This window comes from Mus caroli, unplaced genomic scaffold (assembly GCF_900094665.2).
Source record: "Mus caroli unplaced genomic scaffold, CAROLI_EIJ_v1.1 scaffold_18902_1, whole genome shotgun sequence".
NCBI lineage: Eukaryota > Metazoa > Chordata > Mammalia > Rodentia > Muridae > Mus > Mus caroli.
In genome coordinates, this window is record NW_018390451.1 from 6,996 (window position 1) to 13,281 (window position 6,286).

The window sequence follows — 6,286 nt, forward strand, 5'->3', positions numbered from 1 at the left end:
TCTTTGGTGATGAACAGCAATATGGAAAGTGTAAGCTTAATAATCCCTTTCATTCTGAACTTACATTTTGGTCATGATGTTTGTGCAGGAATAGAAACCCTGACTAAGGCAGAGAGCCTGAGCCAAACATCATCTACAACTTGGGGAGTCATGTGGATGATTCAGGGATAGGATTGTGTAAGCTGGAAGGGTCAGAGACCCCAAAGAAGACATACAGAGTCAAATAACCTGGGACCATGGGGACTCACAGAGACTGAATCACCAAATTACTTATAGTGGCTGGACTTAGGCTCCCTACACATTAGTGTCAGATGTACAGCTTGGTCTTTGTGATGATCTTCTAACAATTGGAGCTGGGACTGTCTCTGAATCAGTTGCCTGACACTAGATCTCCTCCCCCTAGCTGGACTGACTGGTTGTGCCTCAGTGGGAGAGGATGCACTTAGTCCTGATGCTGGTGAATGTCCCAGGGCAAGATGGTACACAAGGGGGACTTCCCCTTTTCTGGAGAGAAGAAGATGGGACTATGGAGGAGGAATCAGTAAGGGTAGGACTGGGATAAAAACAGGAAGTGTGCTGCAATAAGGATGTAAAATGAATATATGTATATATATATATATATATGCACACACACGTGTGTGTGTGTGTGTGTTTGTGTGTGTGTGTGTGTGGGACTGGGAGAAAAAGAGGAAAGGGTGTTGCAAACAGTATGTAAAATGAATATATAAATTAATGAATGAAAAACCAATGTGACCTACCCGCCGGTTTGTGAAGACAGAAAAACATTCCTTCACTAGCACATTCTTAATCGTCTCTGTGTCCGTGATGGCTAGGAGAGGCGTTTGACCATCAAACAACCTGTGTGGGGAAGACAGCTGATGAACCAGGTTCTGATGTGAGAGCCACAGCCAGACTTTGATCCTAATGCTTCAGGACCCTCACTCTGCTTATACAATACATGGTCACAGGAGTTCCCAGTTCAGCTTAGGAATTCTGACCATGTCCTCAATGGAGTCTTTGGAAAATGATAATTAATGTCATTCAAGACAAAAAGAGCCACTTCAAGACAAACCAGCTCTGTAAGGCACCACACTTAGAAATAATAGGTGGAAATTTGGCAAGTCTAGATGTGTATATGTGAGAATCACCTATACCATTTTCTATGAATTTGCATATTTGAAATATTGCAAGTGACTGGAGTGATGGCTCCACAGTTAAGAGCAGATGCTGCTCTTGCAGAGGACCTAAGTTTGGATCCTAACACCTACATTGGGTAGCTCACAATCACCTCTAACACTAGCTCCAGGAATCTCCAATACCTCTACAGTACACCAGAGCCAGAGGCAGGCAGATCTCTGAGTTCAATGCCAGCCTGGTTCACAAAGCAAGTTCTGGACAACCAGGGCTATACACAGAGGAACCCTGACTTGAAAAAGAAAAAAAAATAATATTAAAAATGCTAGAATATGTCAACATCTGGTGTTGGGATGCAGCTCAGTATTAGGGTACCTGCCTAGAGTGCAGATCCTGGTTTTGATACAATGATATTAAAACACAGAATTTAACTGAGGTGCTTGTATCTACTTCTCCAAAGCTCAGGTAGTCTGGAAGACAGGACAGAAAGAGCATGAGAGTCAGGAAGCAGAGGGGAGAGCTGGATAGGATTTCTTCTGTATTCCTGATTTCACTGTAGCTGGAGAGCCTCCACATGCCCTCTGCATGACTGTCAACATTCTGGCAAATGGATTAGGGTCCTGACCCTGTCTGAAGATTTGCACACAGCTAGTTCCTGGAAGGAGAAAAATAAATGGTCCAAAGGTAGAGGCACCTGATGAGGTCAGCTCAGTCCCTGGGATCTATGTGTTGGAAAGTGAGAACTGACTGGTACAAGCTGTCATCTGATATACACCTTTATCAAAAAATCTTGGAATGGGCTGAGGAGATGGTTCAACAGATGAAGGCACCTGTTTCAAGCCTGATGACATGAGTGCAGTAACCTGGAATTAGAGAACTAACTTCCACAAGTTATCCTCTGACATGCATATATGTACCAGCATACTTGTCCCCAATCCAGGAAAAAATATGATGCAAAATAAAACATAAACAATGAAGTCTCTATGAGAAGAATGACTAAGCATGAATCATTTACCAAGACCTTAGCTAGATTAGACTGCCCCTACTGTCAAATGGCATACTAAAGTCAATAATTAAATGAAGAATGTGGGCTTCTATATGGAAATGACACAATGTGGCAAGGAGATGGAACAAGACGTTTGCCAGAGCATATCATTGGGACCTGAAGCAATGCATAGCATGTCAGGAAAAGAAAGTTTCAGAGAAGAAAACAAATTAGAAGAGACAGTACATAAAATTTGAAGCCTGGAGAGAGACTCAAAATCCCCACACTCTCAGAGGATTCGGGAGGGGAGGTTGTGTGAAGGACATGGGCAATGCGAAAGTGACCAGGTTGTAAACTGAAAAAATTAATAATTACTGGAAGAAAAAAAAACCTTGAATCCATGGAACATGAAAGCCTGTCAAAAAGCCTCAGTGTGCAATGTTTTCATGTCAATTAGACCTTTGAACCCTGGCAGTTAATAGGAGGCATTATCACCTTTACTCATGGATACATTTCAGGCTGCTCCCATCCTTGCACAAGTGCAGTGCCTCTTCCTAAAAACAGTCAACTAGATGGAACTTTCCAGAATGCTCACCCCCATGTTTTTCCATACTTTTCATAGCACTCCATGTCAAATTTCCATAAACCCTGGAAAGAGAAATAGCATGAAATCCATTACTGACCTCTATGTACTGACCATTCTGTAGCCAGAGCATGAAAATCCTCAGATCCCATGAAGTCAGGTTTATTGTCTGTGACAGAGAAAAGCTCTTATTTAGAAATGTTTGATGTGTCAGGAGCAGGATGGGTTGGTGGGGAAGGACAGAATGAGAAAACAGGACACATGTCACCTGGTGCTTTGGACTGTGCACACCAACTCAAATGCATACACACAACACACTCTAGTAATAATAATAATAATAATAATAATAATAATAATAATAATATACAATTGTTTTACAGAATGTGCAAGAGAAGCACAGATCCTGTAGGAAGAAAATCCAGAGCAGACAGTAGCACAAACTTTGCCACTCAACCTCTGGNTGTGAGNTTGGGAATGTGTGTCTGGGGGGATGACCATGGGGCAGGTTTCAAAGCAGGTTACCTACAAAGGACATTACATTCTCATTACTCAATTTTCTAATAAGTTTGTTAAATCATACTTTTCCTAGGGTCTTTGATTTTAACAAATCCTTAAAAGAAAAAGAAGAAAATAAACACTCTATGTAGGTAAGGATCTAAGCTGACTGACAGCCATCATCCTATCTCAAATATTCTCACTTGCTACTGAGACTCATGCCTAAGATTGCTACCTTTAAAGGAAGAGAGGTGGCTGTAGGTACATTGCAGTACCTAGAGTAGAGCAGTTTGCCAAGCATGTGTGAGATTTGTATCTCATCCTCAGTACCAAAACAACAACAACAACAGCAAAAGAAAAACAAAAAGAACAACAAAACCTACAACATGTCACTAAGCCTAGAGCACTGGCTGACCTTGCAAAGGGTCCAAGTTCCGTCCCCAGAATCCATATCCTGTATCTTGCCTCCACCTGTGATTCCAGCTCCAGGGAATCCAGAGCCCTCTTCTGTCCTCCATAGGTGCTGCACTCACATGCGCACACACGTGCATTACACACATAAAATCTTTCTAGATGAAACAGACACTAACCAGGATCCCCATACCTAAATAAAGAGAGAAGCTACATTTTCTACTTCTGAAAAACCTAAACATAAATAGTACATGCTCAGTCTACTGTTATAGAAAAATCTTCATGGGGTTAACAATTAAGCACAGAAATCAAGTATATAAAATGCCTCCAAAATGTGGGTCCTGGGAGATGTGTGATAGACTGCTGCTTCAGAAATATTCAGAAAAAATAACAAAAGTGTCACTCATAATACCTCATAGAAAGAGAATTTTAATGTAGTAAATATAGATTGGTGTCCTAGAAGTTGGAAACCCCTTCAAGATTTTCTCCAAATAACTACAGCAGTGCCTCCCTGGACTCTATCCTGAGCAAGAAACAAACTCTTCCTTTACTGCTCACAAGATCAGAGTATCACATCCTCAGTATCAAGCCTGATTGACAGGGAGATCTGGGCAATTTATTCAAGGTAAATTTCAATTAATTGACACTAGAGCCAGTGAGATGGCTCCAAATGAAAAGGATCTTGCTACCAAGCCTGATAACCTGAGCTCTAACCCTAAGACTAAAATTTCAGCAAAAGCAGACTGACTCCCACAACCTGAACTCTGACCTACATGTGCCCTGCTGTGCTGTGGCATATTCACAACCTCTACCAAAAATAAATAAATGGAGTAGTGACAATGGGAGCTATGGAGATGCTTCAGTGGGAAAAGCATTCTGTGAATAATAGAATTTGACCATGAAGGTCTGTGTAAATACCTGGCAGGAGGTAATAGAACCTATTTGCAAGAGTCAGAGACAAGGGACCCCGAGAGCAATCTGGATAGCTAAACTAATTAAGTCAGAGAGAGCCAGGTCAAAGTGAGAGACTCTGACTCAAAGGATAAACTGAAGAGCAATCAGGAAAACACACAGTGTCAACCTCTGAACTCAAATGCACACATATACATGCATATTCACCTGCACACACATATGGGCACTCAGACACATGCAAATGCCCATAGACATACTATAAAATTACACACACACGCAGCATCCACATCCACACACGTAGACATGCATATGCCCCTGATCACATTTATGGATATTCATAGACATACAGATACCTAAATACATACTATAAAATATAGACACATGCAGATATCTTATTAGTTTTATATGGCAAAAGTAGTTCCAGAGGACCATTGGACATTGACAGGAATCAAGAGAAAACAGAGTATGAGGACCTGATATCTCAGGGTTTCCTCATTAGAAGCATTTAATAGAACTAAGATATTATTGGCCGCAAGCAGAAGCCAAAAGGAAAACTAAATCAACACTCACCTTGTAATAATTGAGCACAGTGCCTAAAAATGGCAGAGGTTTGGGCCCAGGAATTCCCTGTTTCTTAAAAAGTCCATGTGTACGGGTCCCATATCTATAAGGGAAACAAAAACACTGGAATCCACACACACACAGAAGAGAAGAGACAAGCAAGACCATCATCAAAAACTGAAACAAATCAACAACTGGGCTCCCTCGTTCCCCATTTCCTAGACAGCTTTGTGAATAGTGAATTTTCATGTTAGCCAATTGCTGATATCCAAGTTTGCTGAGTTATCATGGATCTAGGGATAACCAAAACTAAGTTAGGTCATAACTAGCCTAAGTGATATCATTAAACCACTGGGAGATGGTTTTGTTCACTGTACATTCAATTCCTGTTTTGTGTACCCAGAAATGCACTGCAGAGCTCTGGTTCAGACTTTGGTATTGTCCTTATCATGAAGCACCTCCTGAGTCAGTATTTTGTAATATATTCTTATCCAGCTTCTTCTGATTGGTCAAATCAAGGATACAACAGCCTATAGCTGGGCAAGAGAGAAAAAAATGAGAATTCTGTGCCCAGAGTGAGGGAAAGGATCTCAGTTGGGACCTGGGGACTCAGTAATCAGGACACAAAGAAGAGAGAGGTGCCAGAGCAAGACTACAATGGCAGGTAATATGCCACAATGTTGGGAATTAGGTTGGGGAGTAGGCCAGGCAGGTTAGAATAGCTCAGAATCTGTCAGCTTAGTGCCTGAACCTTTAATATATATATATTTCTGTGCAATTATACAAACTAAGTAACTAAAGCTGGGCATAGAAATTTCAACCCTAAAAGAGGAAGTTGTAGAAGAGCTTGGGTTGGGTGCCTAGCAGATCTGGATAAAGTCAGTATTAACTTTAAGAAGAGTTAGTACCACTGGGGCTAGAGCTCAGAAGTAAACATTTTCCCTAGCATATATAGGTCTGGCTTGATTTCCCATATGGCCAAAACATTAAAATGAAAAATTAACTTGGTCCTCATTTTATTTGAGGCCTTCAAGATCACTCCACAAGAAATGGCATTGGCTGATAATATTGATAATCTGAGTTTGGTCTTTGGGACCCACATAATAGGAGAGAACTGACTCTCTAAAGTTAACTTCTGACCTAGACACACACACACACACACACACACACACACACACACACACACACACACACACACACACACA

General features: G+C 41.2%; 1 pseudogene; it reads right to left on the bottom strand.

Annotated features, from left to right (window-relative positions):
- Positions 1-6,286, bottom strand: part of LOC110288655 — an 11,922-nt pseudogene that overhangs the window by 4,472 nt on the left and 1,164 nt on the right.